We start from the raw sequence: 26,396 nt of genomic DNA, 5'->3' as shown, positions 1-26,396 counted from the left end.
ATCTAGGAGTCAGAGAAGGAGAAGGACTCAAGAAGCCAGCCACCCAGCTACACAGCAAGCCATGGAATAAAATTAAGATTTACAGAAGTTAGAGAATGGGAACAGCCCAGAGGCAGAAGACAGATGGGTTAGCTAAGAAAAGCTGGCTAGAAACCAAGCCTAGCTAAGGCTGGGCATTCGTAAGTAAAAATAAGCCTCTGAGTGCAATTTGTTTGAGAGCTGGGTAGTGGCTCCTTACCCAAAAGAGTGAAAAAACAACAAGAAAATGCTGTAGCAACTTAGGGCTTGAATATCCATCTAGAGCCTGAGAAAGCTAAACAGCAAAAGAGGGATTCGGCTCCTTTAAGAGTTTCAGACGGACAGTTTCTGCAGGTCACTGAGCCCTTGGGCAGCTAGTATGCTCAGTAGGAACAAAAAACTAAGTAAAAACACTTGTTGCAGTGCTGCATTAGCATTCTAGAGTTCCAGGAAGGTTGACTTCAGTTCCTGGTCAGGCAAACCTCTGACCATCTGGCTGTGAGTTCCAGGCTCGGTTTTCACTACCTGAGAAGTGGGCAGAGCCAGCTGAGAGCCACATGTGGAGGATTCAAGTATAGGTTAGCAGTTTAAAGTTTTGCTCAAATGGCCAAAAAGGCTAAAAGATACGCAGTAAAAGAGGTCCAGATGGAAAAAACAAAAACAAAAACAAAAAACAAACAAACAAACAAAAACGCTAAACAGGTTACAGTGTGTTTAACAATGTATGTAGACTTAAGAAAGGAAAAAGGTATAGTCATAGAAAAAAAAGAATAGTTTATAAAAGTCTTTAAAGACAGATGTAAGGTAATATTAAAAAATAGGCCACATAAGATGGGAAATATACAGAGAATCTGGATCCTATATGTTATTGTACTAATTTTATTTTATTGTTTTTAGGCAAACAACAGCTGCTAAAAGATATAGGATTGTGAACTGGACTACTAATTTGAACCAATCTAGATACTTTAGGAATGCCTTAACTTTTGAAAAGTCACAAAATATATTTTTCAAATGGAAATAAAAAATGCTTTGGAGTTTTGTCCGCACAGGAGATGAGTGGCTCTGGATTCTTTCAGGATTAATGTAGATCATGTTTGATCAGTTGAGACCTCCTGAGACTTGAGAGGTGATCTCTATTTGCAAATGTTACTGCTGGTCTTACTAGGACTTGGTCATTATCTCAAAAATTTTTTTCTGGGGCCCTAAAGTTACTTCGTCTACAGACAGCAGGAAGAAATATGGAGAGAACTATGCCAACATTCCCAAGGATTGGGGAGTGTCGGTGGCTTTTCGTTATTTGGTGGTCTATGGATGTTTGTTATCATTTAGGGGAATATAGAATATTGGTGCAAATGTAAAGTTTTTTACACTGTATATATGTTTCTACTCTTGCTTAAAGGATTTGTGTGTATTGATACAAAATTTAGGATTATCTTTGTTCCAACATATTTTTTGCATATTAATTTCTATTCTTATTTAAGGTATTGTACTGCTGTGGATAATGCTTTTGTACACTGGTTTAATAAAATGCTGATTGGCCAGTAGCCAGGCAGGAAGTGTAGATGGGGTGAACAGATGAAGTTAATTCTGGGAAGAGGAAGGGCTGAGTCAAGAATTGCCAGCCAGACATGGAGGAAGCAAGATGTCAAGGTAAAACTGAGAAAAGTTACCAAGCAACGTGGCTAAACATAGATAAGAGTTATGGGTTAATTTAAGTGTAAGAGCTAGTAAGTAATAAGCCTGAGCCAATGGCTGAGCAGTTATAAATAATATTATACCTCTATGTGTTAACTTGAGGGATGCATGTGGGAGAGATTTTACTGACTGTGGGCCAGGAGGGATACAGGAAAATTTCTGACTACAAATGGTGCCCAGACATGGTGGCAAGAGCTTCCAACTAAAACCTGAGAGCGCTTAAGAAGAGATTATAAATGTTGTTAAGAGCACTTTCCTCTTTCACGTTGTTCATGGCAGGCCCAGGTACAGTGACATGTCCCCAGGTTGTGGTGGGTTAATGGCATACATACTGGTGCTACAGCATGGCATATTCCCACCATGATGCACAGAAGCATCTCCAAGCCATGCAGTATGCTGCGTGGTAGATTTAGCTTTTGCTAGAACAGACAAAAAAAAAAAAAAAAAAAAAAAAAAAAAAGGTTTTAGGCTACGGGCTACATGCTGCTGAATATAAGCATAGACCCACTGACCCACTGCTTGGCAGAGTCAGCAATGAACATGGTTCCCCCAGAGTTGGCGGTAAAATAATTCTGCCATGTTGGAACACTGAGGTGGGCAAAGCCAGCAGCCAAAGCTGCCATTTCAGTTCTAGTCATTCTGCAGTTTAAAGCTAGATTCACAAAAAGACAGATTCAGATGAAATAAACCTTAAATGGTTTACATTATGTCTAAACATTCACGTATGCTTGGAAGATTGAGGAAAAGGAGGATAGACAGTTATATAAAGAAATAGAAAGTTAAAAAAAATACAGTCTTTAAAGACAAAGTAAAAGTATTATAAAAAAAATAAGCCATGGAAATCACACAGAGAGTTTGGATTATATTGTCTTTGGGATTTTTAACTGCAGAGAGATATTTGTTTGTAAAAACTGCTGAGTAAAATCAATATGTACATTTTAAGGTATCTTGACTTCAAAATTTATATCTAAGGATATGTTGCTTTGGAAAAGAGGTTCTGCTTTTGTTTCCACAAAAGATGAGAACCTATGGATTGCTTCCAGGCTAATATGGTTTGATCAAGAAAGACCCCCGAGAGGTGTCCAGATGATACAACATCTAGAACAGCTTCAAGGCAACTAGCTCATAGAATACAGCATCTTTGCATCATTAGACAAACATTCCAGACCATAAACAAAAATAATACACCTTGAAATAAATAAAATTCACTTGTGGTCCGGAGTCAGCAACTAGCTGACAGGAAGTGGTAGGGAGGAGCCAGGTGGAAAAGGGTTTATAAGGAGGGCCAAGAAAGAGGAGAACAAGGGCTTTTTGGAGAACATGAGCAAGGAGCAGAGGTGAGCTGCTTGCTATTCAGCCTCCCTGAAGAGCAAAAATCTACCTTAACTATTGAATTTTGAGTTACTTAGAGAGGTTTAGTTAAGTTCCCTTCATAGCTTTGCAAGAGTTAGAGCCAGAGGGAACAAATTTCCTTCTGGCTATGGCCCTTGTGGCCTAACTGCTGTTGGTAGTGGTGGAATTGCAGTTGCTGATTCAGACAGCTGTGGCTTAAAAGGCAGCAATCATTTAAAAAATGACAATACTCTATGATCTTCATAATGTTGGTTTTAAGGTGTTTTTTCTTATGCTTTAGCTATGTTGGGATATTCAGAGATGCTGTAATAGGATAACGGTTCTGGTGGTGAAATATTGCCTTAGTTGTTGTGTATTGTGTTTTGAAGCTGGAATCTATGTATCGGGGATTGAGTTGATTAGAGGTCCACATGCCAATTTCTAGGTTCATCTTCATTGGATGGGTGGTTTTTTTTTCCCCCCTTGGTTTCTGTTTTCTCTCTTGTCTTCTGGACTATGTGCCCTATGCTTGTGCAGGGAGTATCTGCCCAAGTTGGAGACTGGACTTCTGCTGGCAGGCTTGATCTCTTGTAGAGCAGGGGTTCTCTGCCAAGGTAGGAGCTTGGATATGGTGGGGAGGGGAAGTAGAATTGGAATATTGTGGGGGGTCATCAAAAGTGTAGAGGAGTTCTGCAGGCAGGCAAGTTCTGCCTACCTGGAGTTCTGGCAGCCTGCTTGGCCTCTGATCCCCAGGGGAACTCCTCCAGAGTTGGAGACTGATACAGGGAAAAGAGAGGAGAGGGTGGATTAGGGAGGGTGTTCAAAGTGGAGGCACCAAGAGAGGGAAGGAAGTGGCCAGAACCTCGAGTTCTGGTGGCCAGTGTGGCCTCTGGCCCAGCAGGGAGTCTCTGCCTAAGTTGGGAGCTGGAATATGGCAAGGGTGAGGGGAGGAGGGTTGGGGAATCTTTTGGAAGAGGGCACAAGAGAGTGGGAACTACCGTGTCTTCTGATATGTGTTATGTGGTGCCTGTGTTTGGACAGGGCAGAGGCTGTCTGGGGAGCTGGGGATAGGGCTTCTGGCAGACATGGCCTGTGGTTGGGCAGGGGTTGTCTGCCTGAGGGAATTGCCAGAGTCTAAATTTTTTAATCTAGTTATTTAAGTTATGCTTATTTCTACAACATAAAAGTATACTAAATATGAAGCTCTAAATAAAAAATGTTGATCTAAATAAAAATTTCTTTCAACAAATATATAATAAAAATTTAAATATATTAGAATATATATATGTGTTAACATTATTGACATATAAGTAACAAGTCAATATTGAATGAAGTGGTGCTTGCTTACAGTTGCAAAGATATCCATCATAGAGGTTCTTTTGAAAAATTGATGATGGGTCTTCCTATAATTCAGATAGACTAAGAAAATATGAGAGAAATGGATATCATTTTTGAATTAAGATCCATACCATATCTAGCCTTTCTTGTTTATAACTTAACTAGATGAATACTTTTAAATAAAGTGTACTGGCAAAACCTACTTTTGTCTTCTTGTAATGTTATTATGCTTTTGGTATAAAGAAGAAACAATATCTTATTAGACTAAATAGATTGTAGCAGTAATTTTGGAGATTACATCTATATTCTTGTCATAGATCTCTCTTTGCCACACAAGGTTGAAATGTTCTATTTTCTGACTTATCTAATTTCAGGCTTGGCTTCATTTCCATTAATTTCTGGTGTTCATCTTCATGGTAAATTGTGTTCTCTGGCTCTCAGGTCTCACATTTCTATGGAATTCCAGGACAATTTTAATAAAGCTGCATTTTATTCAAGTATCTAAATTTTATCACAATTAAACTTTAGCCATGAGTGAAAAAAATCCTTTATTGTGGCCCCACAGTATTTAGGGAGAATCCCCTTGCTTCACAGTAAACAGCACAGATTACTCCATGTTGCATATGAGAATTTATGCTTTAATGAACCTCATATCTTCTAGGATTCTGGGACATGACTGCACTAATGTGTCTCATTTTTTTTGTCCTGCCTAAATATTTTACTAGTAGAATGAAGCTCTTGAAGTTTTTTGAACTGTTTGTGATTATGCTCAAAAGTAATTCTATTTTTTAAAGTTTTAGAACATTACAATATTCATTAATATTATTTCTTCTGTAACTTGCTTGCTAAACTTGTTATTAAAGATTCTCTGGTCTGTTATAGAGATCATATTATGAATGTTGGAATAATAGCTTCACTCAGAGATAATTCCAGATGCCATCCCCAACTTCCTCTAAGCATGTATGGTCTGTAATTTTTCTTCATGATTCTTACCACAACATAATTTACAAGTAAGCAGCAGTAGTACCATATCCTGTCATACATTTCGATGATTTGATTAAAATACTGCTTTTACAACTATCACACCACTTACTTTTGGTTACTTATACTCTCCAGATACGAATTTACTGAATTTTCTAGTGAATAAGTACATGTTGTCAAAACATGTATTTTTACTTCCTACACCCCAAACTTTCAAATGCAAAGATCCTAGAAATACACAAAACCCTCCTTTGTGAATCTTAACTATAAGATCACAAAAGCTGACATCAAATCTGGCAGCACAAGTTTAAGTAATAGTATATATTTGACGAGAAAAAGATGTTTGTGTATAAAAGAACAAATATTTTCTGTAGGCTATCAAATGCCAACTTTCTCTTAGATCACAGTTATAACAATTCTATTCTTATTGTCCTATTTGTTTTTAAATTATATGAGTAAAACATATAATTTATGTCCAGTGTTCCTGATTTTGCTAAAGTATGAAACCAAAGGTTTTTTTTTTTACTAAATATTTTAAAAGTAAACCTAACATTGAGAAAGTGTTTAGTTTCTACCAAATATCTTTTGTATTTGAAATACTATTCCATTAATTATTATGAATAGTAAATGTCATATAATGATATTCTCTCAGTGAAACCAAGGCAGCAAGCCTCCATAATTAGAACTACGCCTGTGTCTGTCTTGTGAACGCTTATTGTATTTCCTGACTTTATGAGTATTGATATTGGTAATTTTTAAGAATGCCAAAAATAAATAACAGATTGTACATATAAGTATCTCTATTTGTGGATATATATATATATATATATATATATATATATATATATATATATGAACTAACTGTATATACATTGTATTAATCTGTATTATGCAAATACATATATATGTATATATCTAAGTAAAAGCAGATCAGGTAAAAGAAGAGACAAATTTAGAAAGATCAGAGAAACTGCATACCTAGAAAAGGAGGAGAGAAAGATAGGAGGGCCAGGGTAATTGGATCTAACAAATTAGCAAATATGCAATGAATATTCCAATCAGGTGATAAAGAATAAAGAAACTTATCAGCACCCACAGGACTTTTCCAAAACTGAGCACATATTAGGATGCAAGGTAAGTCTAATTTGAGAAAATCATATTAATAACAATGGTGCAACAGAAAACAATGGGAAAATAATGACACCTCCAAAATAGAGATGAGAAGAAATAATCAAAATCATTACTGATAATAATTAAATAGGAATGAAAAGAAAAAAAAGAAGCAGTGAATCCTAGAGTTGTTTCTTTGAAAAGATTAATAACATTGACACACTTCTCCCCAATTTAATCTAAAGAAACATAGGATCCAAACTGATAAAATTAGAATTGCAAAGGGAAAAATTACAGAAGACACCAAGGAATGTCAAAATCATAAGGAAATACTTTAAATATCTATATTCCATGAAACTGGAATAGCTAAAAATAAATGGATGAATTTCTAGACATATAGATAATGATGAAATATTTTAAATATATCCTAGATATATAGATGAACTTCTATTCATTTATATATTTAAATATTTGAATATTTTAAATATATCCATAATATCCAGTGAGTCAGAAGCAATAATCAAAAATCTCCAACTGGAGAAATCTTAGGTCTAGATGGACTTACCAAAGAATTGTTTCTGATCTTCAAGGAAGAAGTAACACAGATATATACACTTCTTTGAAGAAATTAATCAAACAACATTAAATTTTCCATGGAAATAAAAAGTCCCATAGTAGTTAAAACAACCTTGAACATCATTAATAATAATAACAACAACAAAAATCCTGGATGCATCACTTTTTTCCATTTATATTACAGAACTACAGTAACAGAAAGAACATGGGACTTTCCTATTAATAGATCCATGGGTCATGGAATAGAGTAGAGCACCCACACATACTCTCAATAATCCTACAGCTACCATGACCTTATTGTTGGCAAAGCATCCAATAGTGCACACTGGAGGAAGTATGCCTTAGATGCTTCCATTTAGGACTAAGCTTCCTGAAGTCTCTTTTTCTCTACACCTTGGCCAGGTTTTATGGACTCTGGGTTAATCATCATTCATTCATTTATGGATATAGCAGTAAGACATTAAGTCAGTTTAATACTATGTCCATTTAGTAGATTATCAGTAATAAGTATTCCCATAGGGCCTTTGACTTATCTAGTCTTGGGTTCTGGGCAAAATATTGATGTCAACTATAGATTTTATCTTATGGAGCAGATCTTAAATGCAACCAGAAGGTATTTGGTCTCCCTTATTTCATTTCTGCCACTTTGAACCAATGGTTATCTTTTGCCAGCAGATCATTATTACAACCTGCATTGTTCACATCCAGGTAAGATCAATGGTTACTTTATTCTTCCAGTAGTATGCATGATATATTTAACACTATCACTACTGGGTAGTAGGGATGTACCATTAACAGCTTGAGTTTTATCTGTTCCAGAACTGAAGTATATAGAGTCATAAACTGATGTAGAGTCTTACTTACAAGTCTTGAGGGAAACCACGAATATTAGAAATAGCCTGTAATATTTGTGGGTCTATGTGACCTTACTGGCTCATAATTACAAAAGAAGTAATCCATTCCTCATACTGGGTTTTTACTCCTGTGTCAGAATTTTTGTTCCATTATCAGGTAGCTTAACCTAAAATATACTTATGTATGTACATATATATTTTAGGAAAGTTCTATTCTAATAGGTTTCGATGACACTGATTTAAAAGTGTGTAATGTTATTTATCCTTCTCTGTATTCTCTCTTCTACAATGTTCTCCCATTCCAAACTCCATTTCAAAGTTTTTTGGCTCTTTATGTAACTTGAATATTTACCTCTTGAGATATATTATTAGAAAATGTTTATTTATATTCCTTAGATTATTTATTCTAGTCCAAATAATTTTCCTGCAACAAACGTCTTTTTAAATTAGAGTCTTATTTGCATATGTTTTCTTTTGTTGTCTGTCTTTTTCATATTGTAGTTAACAAGTAATTACCTAATCTAATGTGATAAAGCATATGCTATATTTGTGTCTTGTATTTTTTACACAATTATGTAGTATTCAGTGCACATTTAAATTTACTTAATCTTATACCCAGGTATGTGATTCTTCTACATACATTGCAAATGTAGTTTTGTATTTTGAAATTTTGTTTTGCAATTTTTCCTTGTTAGTACATAAAAACACAACTGCTTTTGTTTCTGTTTTATAGTAAAACAATATATTTTGAAAATGCAATTAATCTGTTAATTTTATTTGACAATTTTCTTATAGAATTGTTTTAGTTGTTAATATGATATCTTTTCCATCAAATTTGTTATATTACATTTAATTTTCTTGGAAATTATCTATAATCTCTAAAATGTTAAATAGAAGTCACAAAGTAGAAAAACAAGCTTTTATATTTTAATATAAGAATCCAAGCATTTTGACTTTGGTCAAGATGTGATCTTAAGTATGGGATTATGTATCTGGAGTTATCTCCAGTCATGCCTGGGTCTGCAGCCATGCAGACCCAAATAAAAACACAGACACTTATATTATTTACAAACTGTATGGCCTAATAGCTCAAGCTTCTTGCTAGCTAGATCTTACATCTTAAATTAACCCATTTCTATAAATCTATACCTTGCCACATGGCTCATGGCTTACTGGTATCTTTACATGTTGCTTCTCATGGCAGCTGCTGGTGGTGTTTCCTGACTCATCCCTCCTGTTCCCAGAATCTTCTTCTCTCTTTGTCGCACCTACACTTCCTGCCTGGCTACTGGCCAATTGGCACTTTGTTTATTAACCAATCAGAACACATGCACTGAATACATATATCCAAAAAGCTTTCCCTTTTCTTTTTTCCAAAAAGGAAGGTTTTAACTTTCATATAGTAAAATTACATATAATAAAACAATTATTAAGCAAGAATTAGAGTTATAATATCTAGTCTATTTTATTTGGCAAAGTTAAAGAAGATATCATATCTATCCTATATTTGTGAGTCTAAGGTTTCATATCTAACTTATCTTTTATCATAACTAAGGAAATTATAACTATCTAATCTTCAACTACATTAAAGAAAGATTTCAGAAGGATATAACATTATCTGAGAAACAGGAGAAGGATGCAAGCAACTTTTGAGAGTCTTGCGAAAGTAGACAGAGACAGCTGGCAGCCTGGACCGTCATCAAGAGTTCCTTTGTAAATTTGGGGCATCTGTCTTCAGCCCACAGGCCTAGAGTCTCTCAGTCACTTCTTTCTGTGTCCTGTAGAATGTCTGGCAGTTTCCTGTGAAAAGCAGGAACCTGAAGGACCATTTTGCCAAGCAAAGTTCAGTGTTCACCTTTCTATGGGTTCTGCATGTCCAGTCAATGAAGCAGTCTAGGCAAGAACAATTTCTCGCCCAAGTGACTATTTTTGCCAAGAAGAAGATAAACTTCATATAGAGTGTCTTCAGTGCCCATCCTCCTCTCTGAAGTAAATTCATGCTGCCAGGAACAGACATGTCTCACTGTCCAGAAAGTTTAAATTATTTAAACATTTTAAATGTCATATACTGTAGGTCTTTGAAGTGTTTAAAGATTACCTACCTAATTGAATTATATTTAAGTATACCTAGAAAACTTAACATGACTGTAAGTTTGACTATCATAGAAAAATATTTATTAATCTGTATTTCTTAATTAGACATTTTCAGTTTCAAATGAGCTATACAAACATAATACCTCAAATGAGAGAATGAGAGTATATAACAAAATTAACTTCAAATTTGTATCAATAAACTAAAATTTATAGCAATGTAAAACATTTTTAAACAAGTTGTTGCTCTTTAAAAGATAGGCTCATTAATCTATCCTTTCATTCTATCATATCTAAACTATACCCTTTTCTTCTTTAGAAAGAGATTGCATTAATAATCAACCTGCCTTAAATTAAAAATATTTTTTCTTCTCTCCCACACCAGAAGGCTCTTCTGATATGGGACAAAAGAATATCTCAACCTTCTTTTTTTTTGGCAATATGCCTGGATTTAAAGAAGGAGTGAGCTAATTCCATCTCCAAAGCCAGCTTGGTATTTTTAGGAATTTGGTTATGGCTTCTCATACTGCTTCCTGCTAGATGAGGGTGCTGTATCTTATGGGGACACAAAGAAAATATTAGGATTAGGGGGTAGTCTGTGAGACTGTATTGTCTGAGTCAGTTTCCTTGAAACCATTCTGGATGTCGGATCATCTGGGCCGTGGTGTCATTGGAGAACTTTCATGGGGTTTTGACTGGTCAAACCTGATGTATCTTAATCTGGAACAAATCCATAGTCTCTTGCTTTCTGTTGAAAAAAAAAAAAAAAACAGGGCCTTCTTTCCAAAGCAACATATCCTTAGATCCAAATTTGGAAATCAAGATACCTTTAAAATATACATATTGGTGAGTACATACTATGTTTGTCCTTCTGAGTCTGGGTTAACTCATTCAGGATGATATTTTCTAGTTCCATCTATTTGTCTGCAAATTTCATAATATCATTGTTTTTTTTTTTTACTGCTAAGTAGGACTCCATTGTGTATATGTGCCATATTTTATTTATCCATTCTTCATTTGAAATGTCTTCTAGGTTGTTTCCAGGTTCTGACTATTACAAACAATGCTGATATGAACATAGTTGAGCATGTATCCTTGTGTTAAGATTAACCATTCCTTTAGTATATGCTCAAGAGTGGTATAGCTGGGTCTTCAAGAAGACTTATTCTCAACTTTCTGAGAAACTGCCATACTTATTTCTAGAGTGGCTATACAAGTTTGCATTCCCACCAGCAGTGGAGGAGTGTTCCCCTTGCTCCAAATCCTCTTCAACATAAGCTGTCATCAGTGTTTTCCATCTTAGCCATTCTGACAGGTGTAAGATGGTATCTCAGAGTTGTTTTGATTTGCATTTCCCTGATGACTAAGGATGTTGAGCAATTACCTAATTGTCTTTCAGCCCTTTAAGATTCTTCTGTTGAGAATTCTCTGTTAAGGTCTATAGCCCATCCAGGAATCTAATGGATGAGAGAGAGGAGGGATTCTGCAGGCGGGGACATTGAGATCATGATGGGAAAACATGCAGAGATGACCAGCCTCACTAGTGGAAGCCCATGAACTGTAGACTAGTGGCTGTGGATCCACCATGAGACTGGAAAAGGCCCTCTGGATAAGAAAGATGGTTGTTTGGCTAGAACTGTTTGGGGGGCACCCAGACAGGGAGATCAGCATCCATCCCTGGTGCATGGGCAGGCTTTTAGGGGACCAGTGCTGGTGGTGTGATGCCTTGCACAGCCTTGGTGCAGTGGGGAGAGGCTTAGACCTGCCCAGGCTCAATGTGCTTGGCTCTGCTGATTCCCCATTGGAGACCTTGATTTTGGGGGATGTGGGGATGTGGGGTGGCTTGGGAGGAAGGGCTGAGGGTGGGAGGAAAGAGAAGATGGGAACTGTGGGTAGTATTTACAGTGTGTAGAAAGTTTCTTAATAGAGAAAAATAAAAAAATATATACATATTGGTTTAATGAGCAGTCTTTACAATCAAATGTCTTTCTGCAGTTAAAAATCCCAAGGACAACACAATCCAGATTCTCTGTGTGATATCCATCTTTACATGGCTTATTTTTTATATTACTTTTACTTTTTCTTTAAAGACTTTATTTTTTAAAACCATTTCTTTATATAACTGCCTATATTACTTTTCTTTTGTCTCTTCTAAGCCTACATACATTTTTGCACACGTTTTATCACATCTGAATCTGTCTTATTGTGAATCTGTTACTTTAGAGTGCAGCATTCTAGGACTGAACTGACAGCTGTCGCTGCTGGCTCCACCCACCTCAGCTTTTGCCCATGGTGGAACTACATCTGCAGCTTTGGGGGAAACATTCTCACTGCTGAGCTCTGGGAGGCAGTGGGTCTATAACTCTATCAAAGCAGCATGTAGCCCACTAAACTTTTGTTTCTTTTTTCTTTTCTTTTCTTTTTTTTTTTCTTAGTAGAATAAGCCACATCTACCATGCAGCATACTGCATGACCACAAATCTGCCATATAGTGGCTCAAGTCTGCAGGCTGTCACTAAATTGAGAGAGACAACTTGAAGCTGTTTTTTAGCTCCATTTTAGAATCTTCTTTCTTAGGTTTTAGGTAGAAATTCTTACCCCATATTGGGCACCTTTTTTTTCTTTCTTTCTTTCTTTCTTTCTTTCTTTCTTTCTTTCTTTCTTTCTTTCTTTCTTTCTTTCTTTCTTTTTTTTTTTTGGAAAAAAAGAAAAGGGGAAGTGTGTAAGTGTGGAAAGCATGCCACAGCAGTCACAGAGGAGTCTGAGGGTGGAAGCCACCCAGGCCTTTGGAATTTGCCTCACATGAGCACCAGATACTGATGGAAGTATTAAGGCCACTTCACGTAGTTAAAACAAAGGTTTATTTTGTGGGGTAACTTACAAATAAAGGGATAGGCTACAGGGTCCGGGAGAAGTGGAGCACAGTCCAGCAGTGTTCTCTGGAGAACTCTGCTCAGTGTACTTTCAGCATCCAGGGTGCAGGAACCAAGAGATCCTGCACATCTGGATCTCGGGTCTTAAGCACCCCTCTCTCGGACCTGCCTTGTAGGTGTGACAGTTACCGGAAGCCTCAATGGGGATAGTACTTCCAGGTCAAAGCTGGAACAGCTACCCTCTACAGGATTATGTTGATAGACTGTTGTTTCCTCCTTTATTGAAGCACGACCCCTATTGTGAAATGCTTTATCTTCAGTAGTTTAGTTTGTACAGGTATTTGTTCTTCATTTTTCTCAATGTATTGAATTGCACTACTTAACTTCTTGTTTAATTTTAATTTTTAGCAAATTTCTTATCTGAGAATTGCATAGAAGTATCTAGTGCATTCTGCTTATTCTCTTCACCATGCTCTACTTTCTTACCTCTCTCCAATCACTATCAATTCCCCATATCTAGAAAGGCTTCTTTCACACATTTGTGTACCTTTGTTTTGCTTTATGAGACACTGAATTTACCCAATGTCTATATTACCATTTATTTGGAATTTAGAAAATTAGAGAATCAGCCTAGTCAGCTCACCTATGGGTAAAACCACTGAAGACAGTGACTACTCTCCCTCAGAATCTATCAGTATCTAGCATTTCATTAGAGAGGTATAAGATCATGTGACTCTTTTCCCATCTGTTCTCTAGTGATAAAAGATCTGACCTTGGAAAGGACCAGTGAATGTTACTGTAGCTGCTCTGAGGTCATCATTGTATGATTATGAGATGCAGGGTAAAACAGCAGTTTACAGGTCTTCCCCAAATTTGACTGTTCTGTTTCTTCTTCCTTGATCCTTAGAGTGGTTGCTAAAAATGTCCTGTTTATGGAAAATGCCATGTTTATGGTATAAATGCTAACTTAATTAATTTGGAGTGAAATTAGCATGGAATATTTTCTGATCAGTCCATTGTCAATCTATGTATTTGATTGACTCCCAAATGGATGTTGTGAAGAAATCATCTAACTACCTCTATCTTTTTTTCTTACCCATTCAAGTAAGCAATTCCATTTTATCAAGGGTTTTAATTCCCTCATATGAAAATCAATTACTGGTAGAATGCATAAGATTATCTTCATTTTCATTGGTGGTTTTACATCTTGTAGTTTCAGGTTATCTTCCCCCCTTATTATTTTATTTTATATACACTAATTTGTTTTCACCTTTATTCACTTCTTATTTCATTTCCTGTGTAATTTATAGATAATCTTTGATTATCCTTACAATTACATAAAAAGGCTATAATATTCTAGTAAGGTAACCTAAATTGTGTTCACAAACCTTGTACATATTTGAATAGAAATTAATGCATTTCCTAGGTAAATTATATGAAGTTTAAAGAACCACTTGTTCAATGTTATGTTTGAATATATTCCACTAAAATTTATACATTAAATTTTAGTCTTAAATGATATAATATTATAATATTTGGTCATTTTGCAATGATAGTCATTGAAGTAAAGCCCTCATTTTAGGATTTGTGTAAATAAAAGAGACTTTGTGTCCAACATGATCTATGCCATGTGGAGAGGCAGCATTAAATTCCATGTGTTGAAGGAGACATAAATGTACCAAGATTCTGAAGTCTTTATGACTTTTTAATCTCCAGAATTTTTAAAAGGAAAGTCATATTGCTTATAATCCACGAGGTCTTGTTAACTGTATATAACACCACAGAAAAGGCTGACAGCATCCTTGTCATTCTCTGAATTGTTTTCTAGATTTTCCTTGCCTGTGACAGTAGGTCATTGAACATGTTAATGTTTTAAAAATTCTTTTTCACAAAGCTCAGAGTGTAGCTGGAGAATTTCTCTCCAGTTACCGCCAAGTCCCGCCAGTCCTGGAGCCCACTTATAAAATAAATACGCAGATGCTTATATTATTTACAAACTATATGGCCGTGGCAGGCTTCTTGCTAACTGTTCTTATATCTTAAATTAACCCATTTCTATCAATCTCTACCTTGCCACATGGCTTGTGGATTACCGGCATCTTGACATGTGGCTTGTCATGGTGGCAGCTGGCAGTGTTTCCTCCCTGAGCCTTCTACTTCCCAGAATTCTCCTCTCTCCTTGTCCCACCTAAACTTCCTGCCTAGCTACTGACAAATCAGTGTTTTATTTATACAGAACGATATCCACAGCACTTCCCCTTTTCTTTTTTTTTTCAAAAAGATAGGTTTTAACTTTCATAGTAAAATTACATATAACAAAAAATTATCAAGCAAGAATTACAGTTACAATATTAAAGAAGATATCCTATCTATCTTATATTTGTGAGTCTAAGGTTTTATAGCTAACCCATCTTTTATCATAACTGAGGAAATTACAACTATCTAGTCTTCAACCACATAAAAGACCTCAGAAGGATATAATACTACCTGAGAAATGGGAAAAGGATGCAAGCAACTTTCGGGAGTCTTGAAGGGTAGACAGAGATAGCTGGCAGCCTGGACAGTCACCTCATGTTCCTTTGTAAAGTTGGGGCATCTGTTTTCAGCCCATAGGCCTAGAGACTCTCAGCCATTTTTTTCCAGTGTCCTGTAGAATGTCTGGCAGTTTTCTCTGTGAAGAAGGAACCTGAAGGACCATTTTGTTAAGCAAAGTTCAGTGGTCACCTTCCTATGGGTCCTGCATGTCCAGTCGAACAAGCAGTTCAGACAAGCACAATTTCTTGCCCAAATGACTATTTTTGCCAAGGTGAAGATAAACTCCATATGGAGTGTCTTTGATGCCCATCCTCCTCTCTGAAGTAAATCTGGTGCTGTCAGGAGCAGACATGTCTCACTGTCCAGAATGTCTAAATTTTTAAAAATATTTTAAATGTCTTATTCTGTAGGTCTTTGAAGTATTTGAAGATTACTTATCTATCTGAAATATATCTATGTATACCTAGAAGACTTAACTAACCTGGTTATAAGTATGATTATCATAGATTATTAATCTATTTAATTATCCATTCTAATCTAAATGAGTTACATAAACATAATACCTCAAACGAGAATAGAAATATATATACAGTATAACAAAATTAAATTTAAACTTGTATCAATAAACTAAAGTCTATACCAATGTAAAACATTTTAAACATAAACTAAAATCTAAACCAATGTAAAACATTTTAAACAAGTTGTTGCTCTTTAAAAGTAGGTTCATTACTCTACCCATAGAATTTCTCTCCAGCTACCTCAGAAACTTGTGTTTCTTTATAATTAGCACCTATAAATACATTAATTTTCTCTGTCAGTCGTATACCCTTCATTATTTGTATTCCTTGCATTTCAGTCTAGTCCCTGTTGAAATTGAGACATGTGAAAAACAACAATGACTATTAGTAAATATGTATATACAAGAGCAAAAAACTTTACAGTGATGACCCAATGACAAATAAGGACACTCCAGCACTTCAGAGACCATGTTTACTAAGTTTGAACATATGCCTTTCAATAACTCTGATTGTTTAAGTGAATTTTGATGCTAGGTATCTATTGAATGTTTCTCAGAGTCTCTTACTTTCACTAGTTTGGGACTATGAAACTGATTTCTAAGACACACTGTGGTATCATGGGTTTTCAGTGCCTTCAGTGTCTCAGGTTGTAATGGTGCCCCAGGTATATGAAACAGACAGATGAGCTATCCCAGGCAGGGCCAGAATAGCTGAAATTTTGGACATAATTAGGATTTGTTATTCTATTTCTTAATCCAGGTGCAGGTAATGTTTTCTTCCTTGTACAATGTCCCATGATGCCTCACAGCAGACATGCACAATGCTATGTCTTTTTTTGTTAGTCTTTGCTGAATTTCATATTTTATTTTATATAATAATAAATACTGATGCTTCTATGCAAATGTGAAGCACTATCAAGGAAATTCTGCTCAATATATTGATGCTGAACGTGTACCTTGACAAGACAACTAGGGCCTCAACTTCTTTTTTTTATCATCTTAAATCAATCACTCTCTTCAATGAATGTTTACATACCTTGAACTTTTTGTTGTCATGATTTAATATCATTCACATAACATAGAAACTATTCTATTTCCACAGATCTCTATCCTAATGGGAATACTTTAAATGGTTCTGCATCACAAACTAGAAATGTTCTCCTTCTATTTTAATTTAATATTTGAAAGGTAAATGGCATACATTCTGACAAACACTGCAAACATTCCACATTCACCTTGAGTAAAAATAAAAATCAGACAAGGAATATTTAGCATGCTTGCACTGGAAAATCATCCCATGCTTATATATTATCAAATTCTGTTGGGATGAAGAAAACGCTCTGATAAACCACTTTGGCAAACATGAAAAGGATGCACATTTCAGTGTTACTCTTCAAGTTAGCTAAATCAGGATATAATTTGTTGAAACAAATCAGCATAATTATTTTATTTTTGAATATGTGTTCTTATCTGACCCAGCATTAAAGATCTTCAAGCATCATTTACATAGCAGACATGAAAAAAGTTTATTTAATGCTGTTTGAAATGCCGTCTTATTACTGTTTCAATGTGGTTAATTGTATGTGAGATTAAATATATCACTAAAGATTTAAGAGCATAAGCTCAAAGGAAGTGTCCTTATTTGTTACCATCATTAACTAATTCCAGAGACTACTTGACCGTGAAAGTTAAATCTGCATGACACTTATATCCATTATCTTCTCCATCCCCAGTGCTTGGAGATAATTTACTTGCTTTCTGTCTCTGAATTTGCTTATTGTGAATGATTAGATGGATAGATGATAGATAGATGGAAGATAGATTTATCTATGTATATATTTATGCATGATATATGTTTGTATGATATATGATAGATACATAAATACATAGATAGACAAATGATAGACAGATGATAGATAGATATTAGATAGACAGATGATAGATAGATAGATAGATAGATAGATAGATAGATAGATAGATAGACAGATGATAGATACAGAGATATAGATAGATATAATAGAAGAAAAGAAAGAAAGAAAAAAAGAAAAAGAAAGGAAGGGAGAAAGAAAAATATTTTTGTTTGCTTTTACTATTTGTTCTTTGAGGATCTTCCACCCAGCTCCCAAATAAATCACACACAGAGACTTATTCTTAATTATGAATGCCTGGCCTCAGCTTGGCTTCTTTCTTGCCAGGTTTTCTTAACCTAAATTATCCTATCTATTTTCCGCCTCTGGGATTTTGCCATTCTTTATTTTTGTATTCCTTTCTTTCTTACATTGCTGGTTGTTTAGCTCAGTGGCTGGCTATAGATGTAACCAACCATCTTATTAAATAAGAAACACAGAAACAATGCAAAAGAGAAAGCCGAGAGGTCAGAGCTCAGAGCTAAAATCTCACCCTTCCGCCTGCGGTGTCCCAGCTTCCCGAATGAGGGTCCTATTTCCTGTCTGTTCGTCTATTTAAAGTATTTTGTTCTGCCTTCTCATTGGTTGTAAACCCAAACACGTGACTGCCTCGTCACTGTCTGAATGTACAGCCCCCTAGGTCTTACAGGCATATGTCTCCAATGCTGGCTATATCCCTGAACACACAGATCTCTATGGGATTAAAGGCGTGTGCCACCACCGCCACACTCTTGCTATGGCTCTAATACCTCTGACCCCCGGGCAACTTTATTTATTAACATACAATCAAAATCAGATTTCAGTACAAATAGATTACCACCACATTTCCCCTTTTCTATTTTAATAAAAAGAAAGAAAAAAAGCAAAAGGTTATAACTAACAAAAGAAAAACTATATACAAAAGTACAATAACTATATACAATATATACAAATAATAAATACCTAAACAGGTATTGGACAAATCAAAGAAAATAATTCCATTATCTATCCTATTTTGGTAAATCCAAGATGTATCTAATGCACTTTCTATCCTAATTAATTTTTCAACTATAAGTAACTAATCTTCAACCATAATTAACTAATCTTCAACTCCCTCAGAGACCCAAGAAGGAAATAATATTAGCTAACCAAAACGAAAAAACAGGAAGTGCATGCAAGCAACTTCCAAAAAATTTGTGAGTTGACAGAAACAGCCAGCTGCCTGGGCAGTCACCTGAGGTTTCTCCGCAGTGTTGGGGCATCATCTTCAGCCTATAGGCTTAGTGTATCTGACAGACTCATTTGTGAAGTAGGATGTACACAAGGTCAACAGTTCATTCTCACATTGAGTGAGAGCAGTCCATGTACCAGAAACACCTGAATTCCACTAGTGTCTTGTCATGATTCAGGATTTTAAATTCTGGAAATTGTTGACAGTTTTTTAATTCAGCTGTCCATTCTTCTTGGCTGTGTATATATGGCTTCATCTCAGCATCCCCTTCTTCTCCACATCCCTCTATTAAATGCCAGTCTACTTTTGAGAGGCATGAACTTTCAGCTGCTGTTCCATTGCACAACAGAAGCCATCGGCCCTCTGCCTGTTAAGCTGCCTTCGAAGAAAAGGGCACCGTACCTTTTCCGGATGCGAAGGCCACTTCAGGGATGGGGCCATATTGTCCTGGCCTCAGAAGATGCCTTTTGATAAAGCCATAACCACACTTGTTTTGGCAAGAATCAGTAGTCCCTTGTTTCGTGTTCTGTCTGTCAATTTTGTCCTGTTGATTTGAGGATACTTTGTTGTCCAGTGGCTAACTTTTGCCACAAGGAAAGTTGACTCCATATGCAGTTTCTTCAATGCCCATATTTTATCTGAAGTAGATTAGTACTGCCAGGAGCTGACATGTCTCAAAAAAGAAAAATTTTCTAAGTTATTAAAACATTTTAAATGCCATATTCTGTAGATCTCTGAAGGGTTTGAAGATGACCTGTCTAAATGAATGGTATAAATACAATTAGAAATATACATATAACATTTTCTAACAATATCAGTTTCAAATTTGTATACAATATAAAACAATTCAATCCAATATAAAGTATTAGTAATTGTCTTCTTCTTTTCTTTCTTTCTTTCTCTCTTTTTTTTAAACAAGAACCTTAAATCTAATCTCCTTTGCTTAGCCTTTTTCTTAACCCTTGACAATAACTTGTAACCAACCCCCCTAAATACTGAAAATTATCCCAGACCCAAAACCCATTAAAAAGACCAAAAAACCACCCACCCAACACCACCTCTTTGGGAATGTGGGCGACGTAGTCTTAAAATTGCTTCCTGCTGGGTATGGGCGAAGTTTTCTTTATCCTGAAAGAATGCTCTGAGCACCTTGTAGTTCAAAGCTGATCTGTGGATGGTGTTTGTCAGCTTAATGATATCATAATTGTCCACGTGGAATTGTTGTTGTTGTGGGGCCCCATCATCTTTCTGGAGACTTCAGTTGATGTTAGGCCTGGCCGTGATTTCCTGCAAAAAACTGATAAGAGACTCGAACACAAAAACATATATATGCAGCTAGCCTTTTTTCTAGAATTAGTTAGTACTCTATATGACCATTCATATCTTAACAAAGTTTAAAATGTATATATATCTATATATCTTTATATGTTAATCTTATAAATTTTGATATAAAATTCATACTTTAAGAAAAGTTTAAAGAATCAGAATAGAATCAAAGAATTGAGATTAGTAATAGAATAGTCCCTTAATTAATTTTGCTTTTGTCCTGTACCATAGCAGAAGATGGCTCTTATTCTGGCATGATACAGGGAGTTTGCATTTTCCTTTTAACAACATGCTTGATTTTAAAGAAGGAGAGAGCCATTCTCCAACTCCAAATTCAGCTTTAAATTTTAATTGAACTGGGACTATTAGAAAACCAATAGTGTTAAATTTTTAGAGAAAAGCAGAAACAAACATTTAGGAAGACATAAAATTTTTTAGATAATATATACCCATACACCGTTTCATTCTGTTTCTTGGGATAGATGATTTGTCCCTTTTCTTCAGCTGTCTCATTTGTCCAGTGTTCTTCAAATTCCTTAACCTTCATTCTCCTAAAAGACAAAAACAAATACCTTTCCCCAAGACTAATTTTGGGGATGTTCCTTTTTGGCAAGTTATTATCTGATTAAATGAAAAGGCATGTGTTACTGGTACAAGTTAGTTTAAATTGGATGTTCATGCTGGTTGATGAACTATCACCTCCTCAATTAAGAGGTCTCTCTTGTTCAAATCGAACCTTTATCAATTTTGATGGTACCCACAGCTTATCTTCTCCTGTAGAAACAAAAGCAAAACCTCATCCCCAATGTAATACATACCCTGGTTTCCATTCTGAGGTCAGCACATCCTTAAAGTATATAGGCTGATTTAATTCTGTAGTTTTTTTCTATTATCCAATGTCTCTCTGCAGCTGTTGTTCCTTTCTCATTGGCATTCAGAAAATTCAAAGTTAGAAGAGCATTATGCAGTCTATTTCTGGGGGTTTTTGTTACCCATTTCTGTTTATTTAGTATATCCTTTAGAGTTCTGTTTGATCTTTCTATAACTGCTTGACCTGTAGGATTATGTGGTATGCCTGAAATATGCTTTATATTGTAATAAGCAAAAAACTGTTTCATTTTAACAGAGACATATGATGGAGCATTGTCAGTTTTGATTTGTGCAGGTATACCCATGATGGCCATAACTTCTAGCAAATGAGTGATTACAGAATCAGCTTTTTCAGAACTCAAAGCAGTTGCCCATTGAAATCCTGAATAAATATCGATAGTGTGGTGTACATATTTCAATTTTCCAAATTCTGCAAAGTGAAACACGTCCATCTGCCAGATTTCATTTCTCTGAGTACCCTTTGGGTTACATCCTGCTGGTAATGGCATTTGATTGTAAAAGGAACAACTAGGACATTTCTTTACTATTTCTTTGGCTTGTTGCCAGGTTATGGAAAAATCATTTTTTAAACCTTTACTATTAACATGATGTTTTTTATGAAATTCTGAGGCCTCCAGCACATTTCCTATCAATAATTTATCAATCTCATCATTGCCTTGTGCTAGAGGGCCTGGCAGACCAGTATGGGATCGAATGTGAGTTATATATAAAGGATGATTCCTTTTCCTGATTGTATCTTGTAATTGAATAAATAATGAAGTTAATTCTGAAGCATCAGGGATAAATTCTGCAGTCTCAATATGTAATACCACTCTTTCAGCATACTGAGAGTCAGTTACTATGTTGAGAGGTTCTGAAAAATCCACTAATACCAACAGAATAGCATACAATTCTGATTTTTGAACTGAATTATACGGACTTTGAACCACTTTACTTAAATTTTCTGATTTGTAACCTGCCTTTCGTTCTTTGTTGGCATCTGTATAAAATGTACGAACTCCAGATATGGGTTTTTGCCGTACAATTCGAGGCAAGATCCAATCAGCTCTCTTTATAAGATCAATTCTATTGCTTTGGGGATATTTACTGTTAATTTCTCCCAAAAAAATTACTGCAAGCTCTTTGCCAAGGTTCACTTTCTGTCCATAATTTTTCAATGTCCTCCTTAGTTAATGGTACAACAACTTCTGCTGGGTCTATGCCTGCAAATTCACGAAGTCTCAATTTTCCTTTGTAAATCAAGTCAGAGATTTTTTCCACATAAGTTTTTAATTTTTTATTTGGTTTATTTGGTAAAAATATCTATTCCAATATAATATCTTCCCTCTGCATTAATATTCCAGTAGGAGAACACCTAGAAGGTAAAATAACCAAAATGCAATCCAGCTTTGGATCAATACGATCCACGTGTCCTTCATGTACTTTCCTTTCTAGCAAGGCTAATTCTTTCTCAGCTTCAGGTGATAATTCTCTTGGACTATTTAAGTCCTTGTCACCTTCTAAGATTTTGAACAAATTAGTCAGTTCATCATTTTTTACCCCAACAATAGTTCGTAGATGAGAAATGTCTCCAAATAATCTTTGAAAGTCATTAAGAGTCTGTAGTCTATCTCTCCGAATTTGCACCTTTTGGGGTCTAATTTTTTGTAGCTCTATTTTATATCCTAAATAATTAATAGAATCTCCTCTTTGTATCTTTTCAGGAGCAATTTGTAATCCCCAGCAAGGCAAAATTTTCTTTACTTCTTCAAATATTATTTCTAGAGTATCTGCATTTGAGTCAGCTAGTAAAATATCGTCCATATAATGATAAATTATAGATTTAGGAAATTTTTTACGTATCACTTCCAATGGCTGTTGTACAAAATATTGGCACAGAGTTGGGCTATTCAACATTCCCTGAGGGAGGACCCTCCATTGAAATCTTTTAACCGGTTGAGAATTATTATAAGTAGGCACTGTAAAAGCAAATCTTTCTTTGTCTTTTTCTTGTAAGGGTATTGAAAAGAAACAGTCTTTTAAATCAATAACTATGAGAGGCCATCCTTTTGGTAACAGAGTAGGCAAAGGCATCCCAGATTGTAGAGAGCCCATTGGCTGAATTACTTTGTTAATTGCTCTGAGGTCTGTTACCATTCTCCATTTACCAGATTTCTTTTTAACAACAAAGACAGGAGAATTCCAGGGGCTACTTGATTCTTCAATATGCTGAGCATTTAACTGTTCTTGTACCAGCTCTTCTAAAGCCTGGATTTTCTCTGTTGTTAAAGGCCATTGTTGGACCCATACAGGCTTGTCTGTTAACCATTTTAAAGGTAGAGCTATTGGTGTCTTTGGAAGATCATCAGTTATTGTGCCCTGTTCTTGTATAATATGGATGGCTGGTGACCACTCATTAGAATAATATCTTCTAATATTTCTCTCAGTAACATGTGTTAGGTTATGATTTGTTTCTGAGATTGGGGGGATGTTAATTTGAGTATCCCATTGTTGCAACAAGTCTCGACCCCACAGGTTCATAGTTATGTTAGCCACATATGGTTTTAATTTTCCTCTCTGTCCTTCTGGACCTATACATTCGAGCCATCTTGCACTCTGTTTCACCTGAGATAATGTCCCAATTCCTAACAGTTGAACGTTTACCTCCTGAAGAGGCCAAGTTGCATGCCAAAATTCTGGTGCAATTATGGTAACGTCCGCACCTGTGTCTACCAGACCAGACAACAAAACACCATTTATTTTTATCGTTAATTTTGGTCTTTGTTCATTAATAGAAGTTTGCCAAAAAATTTTCTTTATGTTTTCTCCTGAATTTTCTATTCTCTCTGTTTCATCAACCTGACCAGCATGATTTATTCCAATAGACATTTGGTTATTTAATCGCTCTCCAGAGCAGGGATTTCCTCTATGGCTGCAGGAAAGGTTTGAACTGGATTTGCACTGGGTGCCTGCGCGAGGCCCCTCTGGGAGTTTCCCGAAGACTGAGGCAAAGGATTACCCTGTCTGTCCTTTGTTGATCTACATTTGTTGGTCCAGTGTTTTCCCTTACCACACCTTCTGCATACTCCAGAAGGAAAGGGCATTCTGTTGCCATTGTTCCTTGAATAAACATTGCTTCTAGGAATGACCTGTTTACAGTCCCTTTTAAAATGTCCTTGCTTTCCACACCCCAAACATCTAACACTCCTCAAACCTTTTGAAATTACTTCTCCTACCCATGTATCATCATGCTCATCAACCTCAACATTAATTGTTTCTCTAATCCAATCTTCCATAGGTGCAGATCTTGCCCTTAATGGCCTGATTATTCTTTTGCATGCTGCATTCGCATTCTCAAAGGCCAAAGATTCAATTATTGCCTTACCAGCTTCTGAATCCGAGACCGTTCTCTTTACTGCTGAAGCCAGTCTTTGTAAAAAATCTGTAAAAGTCTCTTTTGGGCCTTGCCTCACCTTTGTAAATGACTCAGATTTTTTTCCTGGTTCCTCAACTCTGTCCCATACATTCAAGGCTGCCGTTCGACATAAAATTAGGGTTTGGACATCATATAAACATTGTGTTTGTGCTGAAGCATATTGGCCTTCGCCAATAAGCTGATCCTGGCAAACTTGTATTCCTTTATCCCTCCATTGTTTTTCTATGTTTTTAGCCTCCTCCTTAAACCAAGTCAGAAATTGAAGTCTCTGGCTGGGTTCCAGAACACCTTGTGCAAGGTCCCGCCAGTCCTGTGGTACTATCCTATTATATGTTGACCAAGAGTTTAACATTTGCTTTACATATGGGGAATGCATGCCATAAGATACTATTGCCTCCTTAAACCTTTTTAAATCCAACATTTCAATTGGAGCCCAATTATTTTGTGTAGCCATCATTTGATCAGGCATCTGCTGTACAGTTACAGGATAAATTAAGGGTGACTGTGTGAAAACAGGCTTTCTTTCTACAACCTTATGATCCAAACTTGAACCAACTTCACTGTTAATTGGATAAATTAAGGATGACTGTGTGAAAACAGGCTTTCTTTCTACAACCTTATGATCCAAACTTGAACCAACTTCACTGTTAATTTCTTCTGTCTGAATTTTTACAGGTTTAACAGGTTTTTCTAAAGCTGTTATCCTGGCACTTAAATCAACTATCTTTTTAAATAGTAAAATGAGAATAAGCATGGTGATAAACTGCATAATTTGATCAACATTAATCTTCTCATATAGTTGTTCCATTGTCAGACTGCCTAAAATTTCAAACAAAACCCAATTTTCTTCCAATGTACACAGGAAACCCATTTTTTTAAATGTGGAAAAAAATTGTCTTTTAAATAGTTTCCTTTATGACTTACCAAATCTGTGTAGAACAGTAGAAATCCCAGCGAATTAAATCTGCGTAGAACAGTAGAAATCCGAGGGGATTTTCAAAGCAGCCACCTAGTGTCCCAGGTGTAAATCCAGAGAGAGAGAGAGAGAGAGAGAGAGAGAGAGAGAGAGAGAGAGAGGAAAGAGAGAACGCACAAGAAAGCGTAGCCGGCTAAAGCTTAAATGCAGCCACGTGTTCCCTTTTGTGCCTAGTCAAGGCTTGGGTCTGGCTTCCTTAAACTCCGACCACGTGCGTTGGCTTTACAGGCAGGGCCCTGTTCGGCAGGGCAGGTCTGAGTTGTTCGTAGCACCGGCTTTAAGCAAGCTGCTCACAGACCTAGGCCGGGGCTAGAAGCTGCCGCTCGGACTAGGAAGCCGGCAGCTTGGACTAGGAAGCGGCAGCTCGGACTAGGACGCTGGCCGCCCGGTCTGCCGCCCTTGCGGGACAGCGGACCTGCTGCCAAGCCAAGCGGTTTTTAATGGATTCTTATCACGTTGGGCGCCAGATATAGATGTAACCAACCGTCTTATTAAATAAGAAACACAGAAACAATGCAAAAGAGAAAGCCAAGAGGTCAGAGCTCAGAGCTAAAATCTCACCCTTACGCCTGCAGTGTCCCAGCTTCCCGAATGAGGGTCCTATTTCCTGTCTGTTCGTCTATTTAAAGTATTTTGTTCTGCCTTCTCATTGGTTGTAAATCCAAACACGTGACTGCCTCGTCACTGTCTGAATGTACAGCCCCCTAGGTCTTAAAGGCATATGTTTCCAATGCTGGCTATATCCCTAAAC

At 36.2% G+C, this 26,396-nt stretch overlaps 1 long non-coding RNA gene across 2 annotated transcripts in view; it reads left to right on the top strand.

The window, feature by feature from the left end:
* Positions 1-15,794, top strand: part of LOC143267206 (uncharacterized) — an 81,067-nt gene extending 65,273 nt beyond the window's left edge. For both annotated transcript variants that reach the window (XR_013042125.1, XR_013042124.1), the window contains exon 3: positions 15,512-15,794. This is a non-coding gene — a long non-coding RNA (uncharacterized LOC143267206). The remainder of the gene's footprint in view (positions 1-15,511) is intronic.
* The last annotated feature ends 10,602 nt before the right edge of the window (positions 15,795-26,396 follow it).

Source organism: Peromyscus maniculatus, chromosome 9 (genome assembly GCF_049852395.1).
Source record: "Peromyscus maniculatus bairdii isolate BWxNUB_F1_BW_parent chromosome 9, HU_Pman_BW_mat_3.1, whole genome shotgun sequence".
In the NCBI taxonomy this organism is placed as follows: Eukaryota; Metazoa; Chordata; class Mammalia; order Rodentia; family Cricetidae; genus Peromyscus; species Peromyscus maniculatus.
The sequence above is the reverse complement of the archived record's forward strand: the minus strand, read 5'-3'. Positions and strand labels throughout refer to the sequence as shown.